General features: G+C 43.8%; 1 long non-coding RNA gene and 1 other non-coding gene across 3 annotated transcripts in view; one reads left to right on the top strand and one right to left on the bottom strand.

The window, feature by feature from the left end:
* LOC106043483 (uncharacterized) overlaps window positions 1-23869 on the top strand; it is a 162221-nt gene that overhangs the window by 65706 nt on the left and 72646 nt on the right. The window lies entirely within an intron of this gene.
* TRNAG-UCC (transfer RNA glycine (anticodon UCC)) lies at window positions 13648-13719 on the bottom strand. Its single transcript has one exon. It is a non-coding gene; the product is annotated as a tRNA-Gly (tRNA).

Below are 23869 nucleotides of genomic sequence, written 5' to 3' on the forward strand. Positions count from 1 at the left end.
GTGGTAAAAATTATTTATCTCCCTCCCTGGGGGAAATTGCTATTGATGCTTGTTTATCTAGCTCTGTAGCACAGAGCACTTCGTTAAAAGATGTTTCAAATGTCTTTTAAAGTTTGAAACAGTTAACCTTACAGAGGCATTATGATGTAAAATCTAACGGTTTCAAGGTGAGAGGGTTTTACTTGAATTATACTGTTCAGAGCCTGAGAATTGGAGTTATGTAGCTAAATCAGGATGGGGTTATGTAGCTAAATCAGGATGAATCCTAGTCTTCACGCTTCCCCCCCCCCCCACTCCCTGGGCCAGTTTACATGTTTGAGAAATGTACCTCCTTTTGCAATGTGGACAAGACAAAGTGATTTGGGATGTTTTAAAAAGGTAATGATGTCTCCTGAAAAATACCGAGAGATTAACGTTTCTGCTTCAATGTAATCCATTTTGGGCATTTTCTTATGCTATAACTAGTGCAGCTTTGCAGAAAAAAAAACAAACACAAAAACAACAACGAAAGTTCCCTGATAGCTAATCTTTGTTTGATGCGCTCTTTGAAATCGTTCAGGAAACTGAAATGATAGGCTGAAGTTGTCCCCACTGCTGACCGGCCTTTAACAGTTTTCAGCTGTTAAATGTCTGAAATCAGGAGAGATTTCCTCATCTTGAACGGGCGAAATAAGTAACTTGATTACAGAAGTCAAAGTCCTGACAAAAATATGAGTGCATAAAGGGAGAGGGAGAAAAGGTTAAGAAAAACGTAAATTTTCCAGCTGATTTTCAAAATCACATAGTATATAGTGCAACCTGTTGATGCTAAGTAAATATTTATTGCCTTGCTTGTTGATATATTTTTCTTCCATTTTTTTTTTCCCAATCAAAGATGCTCAGGAAGTTTTGTGAATCAGAAATGGACTACTAGGATATGCTGAAGTGAATTTTTGGCCATGACCATTTACCTGTTTCAGCCTTGAATTATGTACATCCAAGGTTGTTTGTTTTTGTTCTAAACTAAAAATAGGTAGAGTACAATTTCTGTGGGTACAAAGGTTCACGTTCCAAATAAAGAAAAGCAAGCTCTTCCTTGCTGAAATGTATTTGTTGCCAAGTAGGCTGAGAGAACATCTGGGTTTCCTTTGTGTATGATGGTCTTCAGTAGAGTCTTGTTCTTTCCACGGTGGTAGTTGTCTCTGGTAATGGTGTTATGGGATGGGAAAGTGAGCGCTGTTTGCATCAGAATGAGACTATATCTACGTCTAATACGCTCAAACCACAGTATTTCTTCAACATCCCTGCAGATGGTTACCCTTTGGATCTGCATAACATTTTTAACTTCCATGACTTCTTGACTTTAGCTTTTCTTGCCTGTTTTCTGGAGTGACAAGCCCTCCCATAAACACACGCAGTCTTGCACTGACTTTAAGGTGTACACCATTCTGTGCTGCCTTGCACTGACGTTCTTACCACAAGTGCTAGTCCTTAGATAAGAAAATAAATGTGAAAAATCAGGCTTGTGGAGTTGAAAATTCACATTTACAATTTCAGAGATCCCGTTGCAAAACTTCTTGTATGTGTTTAGAAAGCAGAAATATGCTTTGTCTAGTTTCCAATATGGGGATTTCTAAAGAGCTTTCAATCTGGTACAAAATATTTAAACAGAAGATAGAGAGAGGCTCAGGCTGTTCGGGAAGAAACCTTCCAGGCTGGACTGCTGTGGCTGTACCAACCTGTCCTACCCAGACTTTGTGAAAGCATAGAAAAGCTCAGTCCCTCTCCCCTTTGCAACTCTGCACTGCTCTTCCAGATAGGTTTCGGGAGTGTACCGCTAAAAAGTCTCTGCCAGCTCCCTCCCGATCTGTATATTTAGGCAAATTTTTCATCTTTGTCCCTTGTGCAATATTTATCCAAGGAAGACTAATGGGGGAGTTGGATGGGACAGAAGTGATGAACAGAGATGAAGGAGGTTCAAGGAGGGAGGGAGGGAGAATACAGATGATGGAGGGGTTTGGGGAATAGCATTGATCTGGGGGGACTGGATGTCCACATGAATTGATTGGTATAGGAATGAGCAAGCGTAAAGGTGATTATTTTCTTTAGACTTCTTGAAATAATGCCTGTGTTCAACTCTTAAGACAGGCTGAGCAGCCTTATGAGGGTCTGATCTGATGACACTGAGGTCTGTTTTCACACTCATAAACCACTGCTGATTTTAATGAAAAATCAGGTTTTAGATTTCCTGCTTTTCCAGCCAGTGTTTTTTTAAATATTCCCTTCTGCAGTTTGGCTTCTCATGATGTCTGGTATAGAAACGGCCGCGTGAGTGTTACTCTTCCTGCTCCACAATAAGATGTTTGAAATGCATATTTTCCTTCCTGTCTTGAACAACTTCTTCTCTTTTATATAAATACGTGTAAATTTGGCTTCTGGGGGCATTCTGTAGGTGTCGAAGGCTTTGTCCTTTGCGTGGCTGACACAAAGAAGATAAAGTATTATGAATGCTAGTGGAATATTCAGGTAAGTAGCTGAAGTGAAGTCATGTTTGTCGATAAAAGCCACTTTTGTTTTCTTTAAGGCCTGTTCAGAGATCCCTAGCAGTAAGGATTTCAGCAGTGGAACTGATTTGCACAACAAAATACCCAGGGAAGTTTAGAGCTCATCTGTTTTATATCTTCTGCTTGTGGAATGGGCAAAGAACCTCAGTCTCTAAAGCCCTCCATGCTATTCCAGCACGTTGCCTCTGAGATGTTTCTGCAGTCTTCTCCCTTAGCCCTGTGTATCCTCTGTGCGTGAATAAAATAAATCCTTAATGGTATAGGTTGCCTTCTTGGATCAGTTCTTTAGGTAGTTTGACTGGGCCTTCGATCCCTGTAGCCCCTTTATTGAATCATAGCAGGATCTTGCTGGGATGGCCGGATTTTTCTGGGATGGCCTCCAAGCTGATGCTTTGAAAGATGAAATGTAGCCACTCATCAGCCATTCCAATGCTTTCTCCCTGTCTCTGCCTTCAACCTTGGGCAGGAAGTTGTTTGGCTTCATATTTCCACTCCTAACGTTTCTCCAGCTTTTTAGCTTTTTATATCAGAAATAAATGAATAAATGCGTAGTGGAAGGGATGTGGCCTATGAAAATCCTTCCTTCTCTTTTTTGTATTGTTAGGGTATGCTCATGTAACTTTGGAGTCTAAAAATGGTTGTGCGTGTATATATAAAAAAATATAAATATATATATATATAAAAAAAAGGTGTGGTGGAATTTTTTTCTGCCTAACACCTGGACCTACCCAGAGGGATTTCCTGTCATTTGCAGCCTCTGAGGTTGGCCGTGGTTGGTTGCTCGGTTTTGTTTTCCTTTGAATCAGAGCCACACCATTTGGACACGTATGTCACAAGTCCCAGGAGCTCTTCCTCCCTGCCTCCCCGGTGCCTTGGTATCTGTTAAAACATCAACTAAATTCTGTGCCGCCCTGTTGGGGCGATGTGTTTGAGGTGGGGAGCCATAAGTTACCTTGTGTGGAGGGATGGGAATGCCAGGCATTCCTGGCTGGGCTTCCACTGGAGCTCCAGGCTGCCCCGAAGTGAAGCTCCGGGACTCCACGCAGACGTCTCCGTCTCCGCTCCAGCCTTGTCCTCGCATCGCTCCCATCGCTGAGCGCATGCTGCTGCCTCTGCTGGGAGTGCAACAACAAAGCTCTTAAGAATACCCGGGCAGCCAAAAATAATAACAATAAAAATAAAGACGTTATTAAAGCCAGATACGACTGATCTGAAGTCACAGCGAGTGTAACATGACTCAGTCAAATCCCCAGGACAGTTGGAGACAGAAAGGAAAGGAGAGAGGAAAATCTCTATCTGTTTAAAGTTCTGGGCCCCAAACTCCTTACAAGTCGGCTTTGATAATTCATCAGACAACCACAAAAAAGAATGCCTCCCCCGCTCCAGATGCAACTGTGTCTTGTCCCAGCCTCTTTTTCCACAGCCTGTGAATCTCGCCACATCAAGGGGGAGAGAAAATACATTTAAAAGTTCTCCTTATTTAGGTTGGGTAGGTTTGAAATATCCTCCAAAGGCAAACGTGCGTGTTACTGAAAGCGTGCGTATGTACACATGTAGAGCTGTACTTGGGAAAAGGGGAAAATTACTGGAAAAAGCAGCATTTTCAGTTCACACCCAATGCAATTAGAGGAAGAGGCAGCTGTAAGCCTCTTTATTGTGGCACTGCTAAGCTAACGAGAGGAAAAACCCACAAGCCCACACCGGAGCGTCAGGAGCGGCCCGGTGCCTGCCTGTAGGCTGGGATGGGTGCTGGCCCCCTCGCCCTTCGGTGGTCTTATGTGCATCAGGGGGATAACTTGGAGCCCAGGCAGTGGTTCCCAAAAGAAGGTAACTGGTTTAGGTGCATCCAGTTGTCAGTGGCACTGCTGCTGGAAGAGCAGAGCGGCGTGCCTGTTTGCGAGGAGAGAGGAAGGACGAAGCACTCCTTGCAGTTCTCTGCTATCAGGATGAGCGGGTTTTCAGGCCTGTTGGTGTATCAGAGGATTCAAAGGGGTCCCATAAAAGAAGTACTTCACGAGTTGTTTGGGGGGAGCACAGTTATGACTTTGACTAATGGACTCGAAGCAAATGGTAGAGAAGGGGCCAGTCAAGAAAACTTGGATCTGTTTTCGGTATCACACAGTGTGTGTGTTTTGTTCTTGGATTTTAGCTGGGGCCAACTCTGATATAAACAGATGGACTTCAAAGTAGTTGCTCTGAATAAAAGCTTACATGATATTTTAATGATTCAAGTCTTTGGGGACTGTAAACCTAGACTGAAAATTGCAGAAGGTATTTATTTTTGTTTTTCGGGCCAGGCAGGGAGACAAGAAATAGATCTAATTCAATTATTTTTGTAGGTATTTTGTTTTTCAGCATCCTCCAACTCTCAGATGCTTTTGTTCTTCTTACAAGGGAAAATTACCAGATTTTTTTTTTTAGAGTGAAATGGTTACCTAATTTTTTTGATACTTTTGTCAATATTTGAAACTTTTTACTTTTCCAGGAAGTCTGATACTCCTTTGTGTTTTTTTTTTTGTTTTTTGTTTTTTTTTTCTCATTGTCATCAAATACAAAGGAATCATATCTTGCTGATGGTTTTTATTCTTGACAGGTTTTTGTTGCTATCCTTTTTGACTTCATTTTATCAGTTTTGAAAAATAAGAATATTTAGAAAGGTCATGTGGCAAAAATGAAACATGAAGAAAAGAATATAAATTCAGAGGAGAATTTCAGTGTCTGCAGTGTCTAAGAGGGGGAGGACTTCTGTTGCCCTGCCAGCTCCTTGCCTTATGAAATGTCTCCTGAATTTTTTGTTTTTTTAGGAAAGGTTAATGAGAATTTCATAGACTGGTTATGGCTACAAGAAGTTAGCTGTTGGTAGTCCTGCAGCTCGGCTCATAGCTGGAGTCAAGCAGTGCCAAACGTGAATGGGACATTGAAACTTGATTGCACTTTGCAAGCCTAAAAAGACTTCTAAATGATCTTTTGAAGAATGAGAGTATCTTCTACTGGGTATTTAGACCTCAGTTGTGGGTATATCATGCCTTTTGAGTTTTTCAGCTTTGCAAATCCCAAGATATTTCAGTGCCAGCACAGATGGACCAGTTTAAACGTTATCCTGGGTTTCAAGAGTAAACCCCAAAGACAGTATGTGAAATCCTTGTTCTGATAAACAACAAATTGTGTGATTTGCCCAGCCTCTGTTCTCTAAGACATAAGTTGGGGCATAGTCTGAAGGGTTTCCTCTGTTTGTGAATCTAACCCAGCAAGGCTTGACTGCAAGATTCAGTAAGATTTGGGCACTTTATTTATCAGTGCCTGTTACACGAGTTCCAGACAGGCAGCATGTTACTTGACTAATACCAGAGACAGTACAACCACATCTTTCAAAATATATTTGATGTCCCTAACAGAGCTCTGCGAGCTCTGTACTGTATGCTCAGACCATGTACATAAGTTTTAATTTAGGAAGGCCACTACTCGCAGTTGTGTCAATATTACTTTAAAAAGTGTTTGGGTGGAGGTGGGGGGAGTTGAGAGCAATTTTGGACCAAATTCCTGGGAACCAGTATGTCAATATAAAAGTCAAATCTTATATCAAGGGTTACGTATAAAATGGAAGAACAGTGGTTAAAGATTTTTTTTTTGGTGAAACATTAGCTAGCACAGACAAATATCTGTCCTCACCTAGCTTTTTCTTGCCTTCACTGCTGTCAAATCTGAACACCTTCTGATAACTAACGTGACTTACATCTGTCACGTGCGTTTAATTTTCTACTTCTCCAGTGGATCAATATGCTTTATTTTTAAATGTATATGCTGCTGGTGCCCATGTTAGAAAAAGTTAGGCTGCATTGCCTGCCCTTGGTGTGAAAGGCAGTGCGGCTGCCATGTCCGTGGCTGTTGCATTTGTTCCCTGGACGCTGGGAAAGCTGAGTCCAGCACGACACAGGACGTGTCCTAAGAGGAGCAGTCACCAGCACCTCTCCTTGTTTTCTAGGTAATTTGAATTCAGATGGTTGTGTTTATGACATAAGGTGGTGTTTTCTCTTTTGTTTTAATGCTTTCAGGCTCTGCTTCCAACTACGGCTCTTTTACATTAGATCAAGGATTTTCATAGGCAGTGAAAGGAGTTGCACGCTCTGTTTAAAGGGACTCTTTATCAGGGAGTGTAGTGCTAGGACAAGGGTTAAGGGCTTTAAACTAAAAGAAGGGAGATTTAGATTAGGTATAAGGAAGAAATTCTTTACTCTGAGGGTGCTGTGGCACTGGCACAGGCTGCCCAGAGAAGCTGTGGATGCCCCATCCCTGGCGGTGTTTAAGGCCAGGTTGGATGGGGCTTTGAGCAGCCTGGTCTGGTGGGAGGTGTTCCTGCCCACGGCAGGGGGCTTCAAATTAGATGATCTCTAAGGTCCCTTCCAACCAAACCATTTTATGATTCTATGATTTGTGTTATGCAGGTATATATTGATATACAACTGCCTTAGGCTACTTTGACCATTGCTGCCTACCTGTTAATTATTGCTGAAAAAATGTGTTGATTAAAACAATTTATGCATTTCCAAAATGTCATACCTTGCCCCAGTGCAGCGATGTCCAGTGGGCTATAGAAATATCAGACTCAAATTTGCAGATGGTCAGTTATATGCACGCATGTGCCTTGTCCCCACCTGCGTTGTCTTGTGTGATAAATTCATGTGTGTTCTCAGGTGGGCTTGGGATTTGGGTTTCCTAAGTGTGTGGTGTCTCAATTTTATAAACCGTTTATAGCTATAGATTTAACATTGAACTGAACTTCTCAATTTCTAAAATATGTTAATGAATCTGATGATAATGAATTTCTAGCCCATGTGCTCTGAAATTTAAACACCTGTTTGGAGCGATATCCAAGCACAGAGCCATACTTCTGACCTTGGAGCTTCTTTTTGCGCTGAGATTCTTCCTTTCCCAAATGTCATCAGCTGTGATCTGTTAGGAACGACTGGCAGCTGTGCCTAGATGTGAATGTTACCAGAATGGGTAACTCTCAGGAGGTGTTTCAGTGTTTTTGTTAGTCACCTGAATTGCTCTGAGAGATGTCTGTCCTCCTGTATTTCTCATGAGCAAAACTCTGGCTGTGTCCTCCCTCTTCCTTGAATGGCAACAGAGACTAGAGGTGAAGCTTCATTTTTTGTGTTTGGTCCTGGTGCATCTAGGGCATTTTCAGAGCACTGGATTGGAGTGTGAGCCCATAACCAAAATCTATCATGGAGGAAACGAGAGAGAGATATGAGGGCACCAAGGTGGCGTTCGCCTGAACCTACCAAAGTTTAAGATTTAATTGGAAGGATATTGTTGGATTGTTGCAACATATTGCTTTTCCATATTTCCATATGTGATCCTAGCTTGGGGTCATTTGAGAGCAGTCCAAGTGATGACTTCAGCAAGTATCTTAAATAAATTAGGATCAGGCAGTGACGGAAGAATTCTGGTTGTGGTTGGTCTGTCTTTTGGAAACTAGAGCATATTAACGGAAACCAACAACAAATTTAGTATCATGAATCTATTGGGAAAGGAGAAAAACTTCCACATTGCAGCATCTCCTGCCTCAAAGTCAAGGATGTGAAATATCTCAGTTGGCCACCACATCATGAAGGACGATTTATTGCATCTGTTTAAAAACAATTCTGTATTCTCCGGGGGCTCTGTCCTTCACTAGCAGAGCTTCGGACTCAATGATCTAATAGATCTTTTTCCATCTCTAACTTTTGTGGCTTGCCATATGTAGAGATAAACATCTTTCTTTCCGATCAGCGTTGACGGACAGACTTTCAGGCATGGAAACATTATTGTGTTGGGGGTAGGGGGAAGGGAGGTAAGGCCATTTGCTGAGTGTTTTTGTCTGCAGGGCATAGGATTATTGGAAAATGATAAATAGCTGGGCAGGCAAAGGAAATATGAAAACCCTTTCGCAGAACGGAGCCGCCCAAGATTTCTGTTCATATTGCAGTGACCAGAAGAAATTTACATTGGAAAAACCCTCTTGCCTTCAGGGCTGAATGTTATGAACCTTCAAAGTGATTCTTTAGAAGAAAAGGGGTTGGGAATGAAAGGAGTGGGAGTGTTTGCCATGCTGTTTCTCCGGAGCAGGGGTCACTGCAGAATAACATTCATCATCTTGTTGGTGCCGTTCTGAGAATGGGAACAAGGTGGGAGAGATAAAAGCAAGGTTGAACTGCAGTCTGGCATTTGCTGCTTGTTCTCCAGTCCCACGGGAGCTGCAGATGGACTAAGTCCAGGCTTTTTTCTTCTGGATTTCATTCAAGGGTTGCTCAGCTGGCCTGTGGACTGGGTGCCTTTACTGTAATAACTTGTTTTTCCCTTGACTTGCTTGGACCTCGGCCTTCTATTCAAATGTATTAGTCACAGGAGTATCTATAATGAACAAAATCTTTTGCTGTTGTAAGTCAGCACGGATCTATAATACTTGAAGGTTGTGTCTAAGAACCGAAATACTGGCTATAATTTGTGCTTCAAGAAAGAAGGGGCAAAAATCAACCCATCACTGGCAAGTTATTATTTACATTTGGGGTTGGAGCCCCTTCTAAAAATGTTACCAGATTTATTCTTGTTATTTTAATTCACCTTCCCCACAAGTCCTGTCCTGTACCAGGTTGTACACAACCCTATGAATGGGCAGAACAAAATGTTAATAGTACCTGGGGTAAACTGAAACAGGCTCCGTTTCTTGGTTTTTATTTTTTATTTTTTGACATCAAGGAAATGGACAAACTAGCTATGGTAGATACCGTACATTGAACATCGCTCACGTTATTTCAGATGTCATGAAAGAAAGGGAATAATTAATGGGTACTTTGTATGGAAAACAAATACTAGGTGAACTTGAAAATTAATGGTGTTTTTTAATAGCATTGTATTTAAAATAACTTTTTAGATCATCAGGCTTACAGGAAAACATGAAGCTGCTTCTTTGCCTTACTTATTGGACAAAGTAACTGAATTCCAGTGGGGTCTCATTTTCAGGGTAACTGAGCACCCTTTTGTTGCCCCGTGGGGGTTGCTGTTTCTGAATGAGGGAAAAAAGGCATTGCGTTTCATCGCCTGTACGTCCGATGCAGTCAGCACTGCCATGAACTGTGCTATCTTTTGTGTAGAGAGTGGTGGAAACAGTTCCTCAGGAGGAACAGCACAGATTCGGCTGTTGCATTTAAACAGGCTCCGTTTCCTTGTTCATGTATATTTAGACACGGCAGCCATCTGAGGCATCGAGGCAACATTCCTGTGGCTCTCTGGCTGGGCTGGCAGGCCATCGCTGCTTCGCAGCACTCACCAGCTTCTTCCTGGCAAAACCCTCATTTAAATGAACTCATCTGACAGATCCGTCAAGGAGAGACAGACGGACACCCTCTTGTTCTGTGTTTTGATCTCGGCTTAACTACTTGATGTTGCTTTCCACCTGGGTGATGCGACACTTTTATCGCAGGCTGAGTGGCAGAGGTAATGGGGTTGAGATGTTCCTAGGAGAAGTGCTCCGTGCTCACAGGCAGGCTGGTTTGCAGATTCCCATCTGAGTGGTGGAGAGATGGTGACAACTTCAGAGCTGAAGCTCAGTGGCTGTGCTGGGTTGCACTGCATGATGCGGGGAGCTGGTATGAATCTGCGTGCTCCTAAAATGTTGCATCACCAGTTGGTTTTTAGAGATTCAGCTTGGCTTCAGGCTGTCTTTTAAATCATTCAGTGCCAGGGCTGCTGTGAAGATCTGACGACATTCTCCACCCAGTCCTGGATGTGTGCTAGTACCATCTCTAAAGCTGACAAGCGATGAACTTTGCCGCATCAGGTACATACCTCCACAGCTGTCTCCATGGGAGGTAAACGTGCACGTGAGTGTGCTGAAACCACAGGCTGCATTGTTCTCTCGGGAGGCCTGCGTAGGTTGTCCCAGAACAGGGTAATTACCAAGTGAAAGTGTGCAGCAGGTAGTAAACCGGATTTGGAGCCTCGAGGCAGGTGTGACACAACAGTGCTGGCACATCCACTGCGTCAGCAGTGGGAATTCTCAGAGCCTGCGCTTGCATGGGGAGGTGGCTGCTTCTGAGTAGTATTTTCTCTGGGAGCCCGCTGTAGGAATCAGTGCTAGGAATCAGCCTCGGTTCATTCAGCCCAGTGGCCAGAACCAGATGCTACTTCAAGAGGAAGTTTGTGTTTGGGAAGGACAGTTATCTGATAACTTGGTGTTAAGGGGGACTTCTTTCTGATGCAAACCAGCTTATGCCTTGCAGCTCTACAGCCTAATGCAGGGGTTTAAAATAATACAAAGCAGTTTTTCTTGGATCTGTAGGGAGTCTGGTTTAGACCTGCTCAGAGCCTTAAAAGAGACCGGGGACCCGTGGATTTTGTGCTGGGGCACAGAGGACTCCTCTCTTGGGACTGTTTCCTTTTTCAATACTTCTCAACCAACATTTTCCATTTGACAACTGATCTTTGCACTGGCCGCATATTTAAACCAAATAAACAAATAAAACCCACAGCTTCTTCTTTCCCTATAATTTCTGACCTGAGATGACACAAGCTTGGACTGGCTCAGGTTACGCTGCATATGGCTGCACACAATGCCGTAGCCTTCCCAAAAAACCCCGTTTGACTGCACGCAGTCCAGGCTCACACCAGCACGCTCCGGGCTGCCTGACCCGGAGGCAGCAGCAGAGGTACCTCTGCTCTGCTCTGAGCACAGCATCGCCTCCGGAGGCGGGAGGCGGAATGGGACGTGCCCTTCTTACTCTCTTTGCTTTGTGCACCCTGCTTATTCTTTCATGACAACCCTCCCATAGCTGCAGACAGCGTGCCTGAACTTGAAGCGTGTGCTTCTGGTCCTGCCGCTAGTGAAAATGGCAAAGGTCTGGTGGAAGGAGCAGGGCACGCAGAAACTGGAGTGGTCGGAGCAGGCAGGTCACGCTCTGTTGCCAGCTCATCTGCTTCTGATGCTGCATAAACATGTGCTTCACTTCACGTATGACTGGAATAATTTATAGTGTTTTGCTTACCTTTATTTTCCTCTAAAGTACATAATCCCTAAAGACGCTTACCCCCAGATGAACTGGCTCTCAGACCCCGAGGCCTGGTTGTCGCAGGACATGGAGGCATGCAAGCATTTCCATATCAGATTTAAAAACTCAGACCACAAAAACTTGGAAACTTTACCTCATGGTTCTCTCTTCTTTTTTAGACTAGGCAGAAACTTTATCAGTGTTTCAGTTATTAATAGATTGTTTTGCTTTCCTCAATATTTAAGGCCTTGCGTGACCCTACTAATAATTTACAAGAATTTTTGTATGTCTGCATTTTAATTCCACTGGCTTCTGTGTCAGCTGATGAGCTTAGATTGGTTAGGTTTACCTAATATATAACCAAACAGAGACAGTAACTCAATGTGGTTTATTCAGATATGTAGTTTCTTTCTAGGCATATGATTCATCGTCTGTGAAGAGAGGCTGCAGCTGGAGAGCAGAAACTTTGCCGGAGCGGGGATGAAGCTTGCTCTCTCTTCTTGTTGTCTCCTCGATACCTCCCCTATCTTCCAGCCTTTTCAAAGGTCTTCAGAAAATTAAAAATAGCAAGCTTGTCAGGATCAGCAAAGAAAGCTATAGAGCTTCTAGGACCTTTAGAACATAACAAAAATTAACATTGACCATACCGTGGCTGAAGTGTCTGTTCTGAAGCCATTTCATAGGCCATGTATAAGCTTGCATAAAAGCATACATTTAATGGATGTATAAGCAGTGGCCAGCCTTCTAATAGTTATCACGTCAAATATGTAGTCATAATTGATAAAGTTCACATATGCCCTTAATTCTGTGCCTAACAATGTAGGAGAAAATGTTTTGCAATTTTGCAGTTCTTATTTTTTTAAGGGAAAGTCAGGTGCTGGCTGTCAGTGTGCTTTTGTTGAGATGCCCCTAGCCTTAAGGAGCCTGACTGGGTACGGAACTGAAATCTTTTGGCCTGTCTGGTATTGTTCCAGCAGCACTTCTGAATTAAAATCCAACTTCAGGCCCACCTCGGAGATCCAGGGATGGCACAACCACCCTGCATGTGAGAAAGATCCTTTTTTTCAGGAGTCAGTGGGATTATTTTAAGCACGTGTATGTGTACACGCAAAAGCACACGCTTATAGACACACATTGTCGAAAAAATATTAGGAGGCCTTGAGCAAATTTTTTAAACTGGAAATGAGACGTGACTTAAATAGTAAGGATAATTAACTATAGGAGCAGTTTACCAAGGGAAGTGATAAATCCATCATCACTTGGAGTCTAACTTGAGATTGGGCCTGTTTAGAAACAGGCTGTAGGTCAGCTGCGAGGTACTGAGCAAAATCGTATTTACTTACGTGGAAGGGAGGGAGGCCTAACCTTCCTCCACTGGAGGTGGGATTTTCTTTTATGTGGGTGATTGCAGTTGATGTTCACAGTGATCCTTTGGCCTTGCAACTTACTTCTTCCCCCTTCTCCAATTTTAAAGAGATTTCTTTGTTTGCAAAATGGAGGAGAAAAAAAAAAAAAAGTGCATTCTGACTGTGAAGACTGATGTGGGCATGCATCCTGAGCAGTAAGCAGTGGGTATCTCTGTGTTTTTGCCTCTGGTCTCGCTACCCCAATTGGTTTTGCCTGCTGATGGTAGCACTGACCAACACTTGATGCTTCAGAGGAAGGTGGAAGCCTGCTGCAGAGGGAATTGCTTCAGGGTGGTTACACAGAACTAGCCGTAAGTGCCGAAGGGAGTGGGGTCCCTCCACTGATTACTTCCTTTATCCTGAAATCCAGTCAGCTTTAGGTTACCTGGATGCACGTCTTATCGCTGGTTGCGAATTAGCTGGGTTTTCTGGCAGTCCAGCTGCAATACTCAGCTCTCTTTGTACGTGGTGTGAAGAGAGTTTCTCCTTGTGCTTTATTTCCTTACAGTGACCTTTAGGTCTGGGCCATTGCGTTCTGCTTCTGACAGTCCTACAAGCTTCAGTCAATATTCTGCACAATCCTCTCTGTCCCAACTGAAGTTTCACAGAATCATTAAGGTTGGAAAAGACCTTCAAGCTCGTCTGGTCCAACCCTCATAAAATTTGTGCTGCGTTGGCCGGGAATCGAACCCGGGTCAACTGCTTGGAAGGCAGCTATGCTCACCACTATACCACCAACGCGCTCAGCACAGCCTTTGAGGTTTCTTGCCAAATTTCAATCATTCCTGTAAAAATCCACTGCGAAGCCTGTTCGGTACCATTGTTCTGACGGTGAGAGACCATCTCAGAGGTGTTTGAGGATTCCTTGGGCAAGGCTGGGAGCTGAAACCAATTCTGTGTTTGCGGTTTTGGCAGAAGTACTTACACGTGGTGGCAGCTGAGCACCTCCTTCCGTGAGCCTGAATTCAGGGATCTTTGGTAAAATGGACCTTGGGTCTGCTTGTGCTGAGGACAACCTGAGATGTCTTGGCCCAGCGGGGGGTGCAAGATGGCTGCTTCCCTTCCTAACCTCCCTTTTCTTTGGCCCTACCCTACCACAGCTGTGCGTTGAGCCTTTCTGGCTTGCCTGTGCTTCCAGGCTGCTCAGGGTCTTACTTGCTTGTTTCAAAGGACGGTCAGGAATTTGAGGTAGTCACGTGTAAGCTCAGATTCTATTGTTTACTTTCTGGGTTTCTCCAAGTGCTCTTGCACCCTTGCAAAAAAACTAAAGATGGCCTTTGTCATCATCTTGCTGAAGATTTTCCCCCTCCCCGCCTCATTGTTTTGGTAAGAATAGATCTTAGCTTTGTTTCTTAGACCCCTTTTAAGGTAAAATAATGTTAATGAGTAACCGTGCCAAGTAAAGCTTGCTGGAATGTTTTTGCTGACAAGTGCTATTGTATCACAACTGAATCATTTTTGAAAAATCTGTTTCTGTATGTCTGTAATTTAGTAAAACAATGATTTTACAACAAAGCATTCATTTTGTGTCTAGAAATACCAGTCTCAAGACTTACTACAGTCAAACCTAGTGTGAAAGATGAACTTGTACTTTTTGCAGTGAGTAAAGCGTACATAAGGAAGGAGAGAGGTGGACTCACCTTGGAAGTGGTAGTCATCATTGACGGTGTTTCTGTTCTTTATAACAACCCATTATAGTCTGGTATGTTTGGTCTGTGGAGGAAGTGTTTGTTTCTTTCAAAGCAAAGCTGTCTGTTTAAAAAGACAGTAATGACAGAACTGGATTTTTCAGCCCTTGAAGATGCAAAACCCCTACATTTTGGATGTGTTATCACCTGTACGTTCACTTTCATATTCACTGGCTGTTTGTGAGTAATTAAAGTTTTGCATGAGAATTTTAGTATTCACAAGAGATGAGTTCTGAGAAGGGGATAATGATGCTTTAGAATAATTACAATTAACGCATTTTAGAATTTTAACAAGGATAATAGTGTACGTGTTGTGGCTGTTTCTTCCCAGTAGTCTGGATGGCGTTAGGGAAGGTACAAGAGGTAACAGTAAATAGTTAGCATCTTCCTACAGAAAGAAAAATAACAGAATGCTTTGGAAAACTCAGATTTTCTCTGTTTAAAAATAAAATTTCTTTCAAACACGGACAGCTCCATTCTGTGAGCCTGGCTTGGTCCCATGAGCACTTCCAAGAGTTCTGAGAGCTTTTATTTGAGCTGCAGTTCTTGGGATTTCTGTATTCCCTGTTGTTGCTGTTGAGAGTCCACTGAGTCATCATATTTCATTAAAACACTCAAGTTTTAACAAATCAGTTGTATCAGAAGTGTACACACTCCACCCCCAAAAACCCCCTCCCACATTTTCTCAGGGAACTTCCTTCCCACCTCTGCCAGGGTATGTGTATGACATTGCTAATGTGCCGTGCTATATGCTAACTTTTTCTGGCCAATTCCTTGTTTCAGGGGGAGATTAGTTCTCCATGAATATATATATATATATATATATATATTTTTTTTTTTTCTATTTGGTCCTCTTTAGCAGAGAATAGAGGAAAATTGCCAATCATATCAGTGTACGTGTTGTTCTTCCTTCTGATGTACCATAGGAGCAAGGAGTTTTGCAGCGCATGTTGGCGTGGAAGGGGAGAAGTGGTTTATCCTTCTGGTCTGAGCTCTTCAGAAAAACTACATGCTTGAGCACCTTGCTCTTGGGTTGTTTGAATTAATGCTTTCAAGTAATGTGATTGCCAAAGAGCAGGAGTCTGGGATTTCTGAGACTACTGTTCTTTCAGGACATCTCAAGTCAGGGTCCCTGAATGACTTAGTCTTGAAAAACCCAGCCCTGCTTGTGGTATTGGCATTTCTCTGTGTACTGTGTTTTACTTCAGGGAAAACATTGGCTTTGTGAGGAGGGTAGGTGGTGTTTTCATCTCAGGTAGGGGTAAGCATATGGAATAATTCTGCTGGCACCACTATTTATTTTTTTATATTGAGGAACTTGGTCATTTTTTAACTGTTTTCTTTTATGTTTTCAGTTTTACACGTATATGATCAGGAAAGGCTAACTTGTTTGTTTCCAAGTAGGATGGAATAATAAAAACTTGCTATTTGAGAATGCGTTGCCCCTCTTAAACAGCAACAGGACAAATGTGGATGCCTGAGTCCACCTCTTCCCTGGGTGCAGTGTCCCCTCCAGTACCTTGATACTTCTGCTTAATACAGCTCGGTTCCTACGCTTGGATTTGCCCCTCCTTTTGGTCTGAGAGCATGCTTTAAGCCTGATCATTTACTGCAAGGCTATAATTAAGGTCTTGTATATGTTCAAATAGATCACAGGCAACAGGGGCAAGAGATGTCATCAGTCATAATTTCCATAACCTAAAGATATTTATTTTTTTGGTTACACCATATATCTTTTTCTTATTATTATTTTGGGCTTTGGCAGAAATACCCCTTTTAAAAGTAGGCCACCATGTCCTTTCCTGCGTTCATTATAAGTGGGCTGCAAGGAAAGCCCCAGACTGACAAGGCCTCTACTTTTTGGTTTCCTTTTGCAGCATGAGGACAAAGTTTCCTTCAGATATAGCTCTAGCTGTCTCTAGCCAGGGAACTTGGCTGATGGACTGCAGCATATAATTTTAGTTAAAAAGAGAGAAAAAAGATTAACTGTAATCTATCGTGCCTCCTCACTACATGCAGCTCTCAAGATCTGTGTAATGGAGCAGGCGCCAGGAGCAACCGCTCTGCGTTTAAGGCTGCAAAACGTCCTCCGTTGTGACACTGCTCTCAGTGCTCAGGACCTTTGGAAAAAATTATCTGTTAGGCTGAAATTTTTCTCTCTTGGTGACAGTCAAAAATGATGGTGGCTCCAAAACACTGATCAAAATCTGTCTGGCCGTATATTTTTTTGGATTATGTGAATAAAAAGTCTGCTGAAACACAAACCTTAATACTGAGGAGGGAGAAAAAAACAACAAAGCAAACAAAGAAAAAACAGCCACAAACAAACCACCACATCCAGTGCTTTATCAAGAGGCAAGAAAAAAACAGTTCTAGCAACTAAAAAGAATTTAAATCCTGGACTCTGAAATTCTGCACAACTCGAGTTTGCGCTGAGCGCTACGACTTCTGTATGTGAAAAAAAACCTGTGGGGTACTTTTTCTTTCTTTCCAGAAATGAATATACTGATGATATGTGAGATGGGATCTGTATTGAAGTTATGCCCCATTTATGCTATTAATGATATGTCGTGTACTTTGTGCTACTTAGGGATTATTTTTTCCAAGCAGATGCTGGAAGCTGCTTCTAAAGCAAGTCGCTACTCAGAGCCCTTCATTTCCCATGTTGGCTTTGCTACTTTTTGCGTTATGTTCTAAGTATGAAGCTTTACTTTTGAAAAGGAAAAAGATTTCTGTTGTGAGGATGGTCATCAAAATAGAAGCAAAGTGTGCTTTTGTGCTGTCAGTCCAGCTTTGCATGATGCTGTCTCTAAGCTCACAATTGCATCAGTAGCGTGTGGATTTTATGGCCTGAGACGGTGCAAAGCAGTGGGGGTGACTGGAGGAGGCTTTCCGAGCCCCTTCTGCTCCACAAGGATTCAAGCATTACAAGTTCTTCTGACTTGCGGAAAACAGACTCCACAACCTGTAAAGCTGTAAAGTAGGTATGTTTGTTCGGCGCTGCGCACACACGCCGGATACAAGGGGGATAGCTCCACCTAACTTGCGCACCGATGGTTACTGGCAGCGTGCTTATATCAGTGGGACAAATACCTATTCATTTCATTTCCGTAAGTCTCTTGTATATTCATCAGGTCTCCGAAGAATCATTCATGTAGGTTCCGTCTCTATTTGTATGTGTACTGGCGTCCTTGGGTGGTCAGTTGTCTGGCATACTCTGGTGGTCTTTTGTTGAAGGGCAGAAGTCTTCCTTACTGCTTATCTTCTGGCCTTTCCTGTCTTAGACAGACTTCAGCAGTCAAGCCAGTTCTCGCTGGTTCCATTATCTACTCATACAGTCTTTTGTTCCCTTATCTTTGGGTCGTTAGCATAAAATTGTGCTAACTAAGACCTAGAAATCACCATCTGTCCTTTATCTTGTTACCTGTCTCACTTCAGTGAACCTAAAGGAGCTTCTAGTAAGACAAATAAACAGACCCCTCATAATGAGTGACTAAAACCTTGCATTTTCTAAGTGAAAATGCCTAGATCTCTTGAGATCTCTTGAGGTCCCTTCCAACCCCTACAATTCTGTGATTCTGTGAGATCCTGGTTTGCTACTGAAGAGTTTCATGAACTTTACAGCAGTGCATCAGTACACGTAACTTAGGTGAACCATTGCAGAATCTGAGGAGTCTTGAGGAGCTTGTCCTCGCTGTATGCTTCTGGAGCAAGTGCCATTGGTGTATGGTATGGCAGATGGAACTACATTTGCATTCTATTTTTTAATATTGTCTTAAAAAAAAAAAGGTTTATTTCTGCAGTCATTATAGAAGAAAGCTGCCTAAATATATTCTAATATATTTTTACATATGCAATATATTAATATATATTTTGGTAGAGTTTTGGAAGACCTGGCACAGTGCAGCGTTCACGTGGGGATGGCAAGCATGGCACGGTTGTAGGACACCAGAACCTTTTAGAGAGGCAGTGGGGAGCAAGGGCTCTGTGGCATATAAAATCCTCTCTGGATTACCTGAACATCAGGGATCCCAAGCTTTTTTGCGTGCGTGGACCCCAGGAGCCTGTCCATGCCCAGTTTGTTTATGTTTGCTGCCCCTCTTCTGTGACCGAGTACAATTTAACCATTCCACGAGCTTAAAATAAAAGCACCTCTTGTTCTGGTGAAGTAGTTAAGTTTGAGGGGGAGATTTTTGGAACCATGTTTATAGAGGAAAAAAAGACCAGAATAGTCCATGTAGAGCAGCCTGAAACTACCTGGTGTTAGCTCTGATCTGCTGGTGCCCCTGGGGTGTCCTCTGAGGTGCTGCAGTGGAGGGGCCCTTTGAGGCCATGCCCAGGACAAGCAGTACACTGATGTGCACCCCTCGCCTTCTAGTTACACTCAAGGCTCTAGTGGGTGCCCATCAGTCTGCAGAACAGTGTGATGAGTCCTTTTCTTCTCTCCCTTTCTTCTTTTCCTAATGATTTTTGTGGAAGTTGGGGCAAAGCAGGACTGCTCATACACGGGTTGGTTGTGCGAATGAACGTACAGCCCTGGCCAGTTGTGCTTGGAGCTGAGACCCCCGCTGACTTCACACCTGGATTCCTCCCGTTGGGCTCGCTCTGCTTTCTGGAAGGTGGCTGCATGGCTGTCTTTGCATGCTTTCCAAGCAGCACGGCTTATGCTGAGGCTTTTTCGTGGCTTTGTTACAACTCAAATGCTTTTATATCAGCAAAAGATATTATGTCGCATCTTCAGTAATGTCCAAAATCGAGGTACTAGCTGGGTTTCCATAAAGAGACCACACGTGATGCAGGAATCTAGAAGCCAGACCTGGCTCTTAATTGCATTGATTTCCTCACCGGGTCAGTTCAGCAACCGGAGCCCCAAGTGCAGCAGCTTCAACCACATACGTTAGAGCGAACGGTTCCCCTGATCACAAGAAATGAGCCTCTTCATTGTTCCAAATATTTTCCCAATTTGTTTCTTGTTACTGTCCTGATTGGTACATGATGAGGCAGAAAAGCTCATTATGTTATTGATTTGTTCATTTTTAGTGCATTTCTTCAGTGAGCGGTTCTGCAGCTGGAGGTGGTTTGCTGGCATCTCGTGCTGCCTGTCGCAGCGTTGGTTTTGTGTGCACAGTGTTGCGTGTTTATCTGCGTAACAATGGGACACTTAAAGCTCTATGTTAGGTTTGCATTCGCTGATTCTGCTATAAAATTGGAATGTTCCCTGTGACTGCCTGTGCCCCTCCAAATTCACCAAGAATACTACTAGAGTGTGAATTGGTAACGTGCTCCTTAGTCACTTAAAAAGTTGTCCCAAACCAAAAAAAGAGAAAACAGGCCTCTGAGAAGGTGAGATGTCCAGCCGAAACTGCATGTCTCCATTTTCGGCCTGTAGCCACAACACCAGTGATGCAGTAGCAGCCATCAGTATCGCATTGTCTGCTGCTACGGCCTTACTCGGGCGTCTGTCACTGCCTGGCGTTTAATGACCCTCCTGCACTTGCACTGAGCTGTTCCTGGTTTTCGGTAGCAATTTGCACTTGCTAGTGCGCATTTCCATGAACTGTAAGGAAGGCAGAGCAACACTAAGGGAAAACAAGGAGTCAGTCCGGGCAGCAAACGAGAAAGCTGAATTGATCTGGGGTAAACCTCAGCTGAATGCTTTTGGAGAGGAGCAATCTGAACCTCGCAGGTGCTCATTAGGAGTAACCTGGAAGGAATTAACGCAGTGATAAGGCAGGAATTAGCAGTGATAAAGACAAAAAATGAGACGTGTTCTGTAAAGAAACGTGGCTTTGTAATGTGCGTCTTCAAAGGCCTCAGCGGGTGTGATGGTTTAGCTGGTGCTCACCGTAGGGATGGGAGTAGCTGGTCACAGGTTGGGCTATTTTGAAGTAAGCGGCTTGAACTCCCCATGTCTTTGTGTGGGGTGGGGAGGACTCATGGCTTCCAACTTGTCGGGGTAATCCATCTCGCCTCCCACTGTGGTACGCCGGGTGCGCAGCGCAGTCCTGTACTTCACACAGCAATCCCCCGGCCGTTGCGTGCCGTCACGTAATTCAGACCCGGTGACCTCGGCGTGACGCCTAATGAAGATGATCTTTTCCTACCATAACGAACAAACGGCGTTGGGGGTTAGTTAGAATCGCACCGTGTTTGTTCTGAGCGAGGTTGTGCCTTCGAAAAAGGCTGGTGGCTGCTTTGCATGGGGAGAGGGCCTGGGGGGGAGCAGGGAGGGTGATCCCGGCTTTTTTCTGGGTGCCTCACTGCAGTGGAGGATGTACGGGGAGCTGCCCTGAGGCCATGTCGGGGATGCTCTGGGGCGAGCACGGATGCCTCCGGGGTTACCCATGGGGTGGTGGCACCGTCCTGTGCTGGGGAAGGGGCTGTGGAGGGGGGCGGGAGAGGTGTTCTGGTGGCTGAAAGGAGATTACTGACGAGTGCCCAACCCGCAATCTGCACACAGCAGTCTGCCCCTTAAATGTTCGGCAAGCAGCAGGGCAGGGATTTGCACGGCTGCTGGCACTGCTGGTGGCTGTAGAAATGAAGGCAGGTTATGAGCAGAGCCAGCTTGTTTGTAGGGAAGCAGGAGCCAACCCACAGAAGAGCTGCTTTTGAATTTTGGACGCAGAACAAAGTTTTAAGCTCCGGTAGGGCCTGTGTTTTTCCTTTTCCCAGCCCTCCTGTAAGCACCCCCCTTTACTGATTAATTTATTTATTTTCTTTTCCTTTGCTTCTGCCTACCTTTGGGCTCTCAGATCTCTCACGGCTCAGATGCGCCTGGGCTCAGGGCCAGGCTCCAGGCACGCGCTGCCAGCCTGCGCCAGCCTTGGTCTGCCTGCAGCACGCCGGGGCCGCTTCTCTGAGCAGCCCGGAGCAAGGGGAATCGAGTCTTTTTTCCAAATCGAGGGTGATGTGTGCCAGTACAGGAGCTGTGCATAAGCGGGCAGTTTAGATTTTAAAAAATTACCAAAAAAAAAAAAAAAAAAGCCTTTTCCACTACAAGGTAGTCTGAAATATTATTTTGTATGAATATACTAGTAAAATAGATTTTATTAACAAATAATCAGTGGAGAATGGTGGTGTGATTGACATTGATGTCTAAACCTATTTGCTGGAAAAAAACACAAATTTTTGCATTTCACCAGCATCTTGAGTGAAGCTGTCTGTGACACGCAGTGTGACAGTCCTAGAGAGCTTACAGCACAAATCGTAAGGAAGAAAAGTAAAATGTGATTTTGGAGAGAGATGCAGGGATGGAGAAAGAACAACCCTTGCCGTTATGTTGTTTGAAAACTGATGGGCAAATTAAGTAACTGGCCTGGTGGTATCATATGGGACGTCTGTGGCAAATGAAAATAGCAAACATTCTGATTCCCAGTGAAATTACTCAGCCGTTACACCGTCCTCCTCTGCCCTATTCCTTATATATCCCTCATGAGTGTAGTCCTCAGCAGCCAACAATAGTGCCTTGGGAGATATGATTAATGCGCCGTGGGTTTATTAATTTTATCCTTTGTTTGGAAGAATCTCATCTCTGGCTGCATGCTCTACTGTTTGGGAAGCCTGGCTGGAGGTTTTGCCTTTCTTTGCTTGGTTTAAACGTTTGTGCTACTCCGTGTGTATGTTTGAGAGGAAAGGTGGAAGCGTGCCCTAAATGCAGTACTGAAAGCAGCAGGGATCGTGGTGGTCCTTAATTCCTGCTGGTATTTGTTATACAGGGCAGCCTTCAGTTCACATTGTTGCATTTTTCAGAGTGCAGGCATTGAGCAGCTTTAAGGTAAGGATGGAGACAGAGATCGACTGCATCTTCTGCTGGAAGCCACTGGAGATACAGGGGACGGGTTCTACGTGCCTGTGACAGTCTGTGTTACTGAGGAGGTGCCCTGCAGAATTCTGCTGTGGGTTTGAGGAAAGAGATGGTGTTACTGGGAAATTCCTGCCCCTATCAGAGCTGAAGACCAGGTTTAGAAACTCTCACTTTCCAATCTACTACGGTGCTGATTTAACAAATTGCTAGTACTTGGGATTCAGAGAAATGATGATGTGCACATCTGCATTTTTCCCCTGCAAGTGCTAATCTTGTCAAACTGCAGCCTGTGAGTATCTAGGATGACGTTTTTGCAGAGGGCATTGGAGCATGGTTGCTGGAGCCTGCAGCCTGCTACAGCCTGGGTGTCGGCAGCATCCTCGCACTCTGCCCCGTCCTATGTTGGCTCTGTGGTAGCCACCCTAAGTAGCAGCCACCCTAAGTTTCATGTAGGATGTTGGGCTGCATGCTTTTGTCCTGACGGCAACATCTTCCAGCATCGCCAGCCCAGTTGCTTAGTGCCTCGTGAGTCTTCCTGTGCTTTCTGGTACAAGCCCTGTTTTCTCTCCTCGCCAGTAGTTGAGCAGGGAGATGCGAGGGTTCAGAGAAAAGGCGTTGTGTGTGTTAACTATTGACATGCAGCGGGGAGCCTAGCGTGATTTAATGTTGGGACAGGAGCCAGCTGGCGCGTTTAAAATACTGGTTTTGATGCACCAGGGAGATGATACTCTATTCAACAGCCTCGCGCAGTGAAACTTTATGAAGCTTGTGATGGCAGCGGGGATTCATGGAGTAAGTGCTGGAGGGGGAGCTGGGAGCTCCTCCGTTATAATCCTGCTCCTGTCAAAATGTACCAGGTGGCTTTGAGTAAAAGATTTATCTTCCGCGTCACTCTGCTCGTCAACAAATTGGAGACGTTGAATTTTCTTTAGGTCGAAACAGTCATTAATTAAGTTTTATATAATGTTTGTTTTGTGATCTGAAGATGTGTTCTATAAACTGTAAATCTACTTTTTTTTTTAAAAAAAATCTTAGTTATAAAAAAGGGCAGAGATACATTAATGAATAATAAATAATTATAATTCTACTTATCTGACAGTAAGGAAAGTGTATTGGAAAGCTTCTTAGAAAACAGAAATCAGCGCGTTCAGTTCAGAAGTTCCTAAGTCCCTTTTCATAAGTGTTGTCTTCGGTAGACACAGAGTGGAGTGAGCTGATTTGAAACAGACCTGTGGTGGAGCTGCAGTCCATCCGTGGAGACTTTTAAGTCCATATGGTGAGACTGCCTAAGGAGTCAAATACTTTGTGGAAGGATCATGCAATTAATCAAAAAAAAAAAAAGTAGTAATGTTTTCAGTTAATTTAAATCTATTTGGTATTTTTTTAGGTGAAAAAAGTG

The sequence above is a fragment of the Anser cygnoides genome, chromosome 16 (genome assembly GCF_040182565.1).
Source record: "Anser cygnoides isolate HZ-2024a breed goose chromosome 16, Taihu_goose_T2T_genome, whole genome shotgun sequence".
Classification (NCBI taxonomy): Eukaryota; Metazoa; Chordata; class Aves; order Anseriformes; family Anatidae; genus Anser; species Anser cygnoides.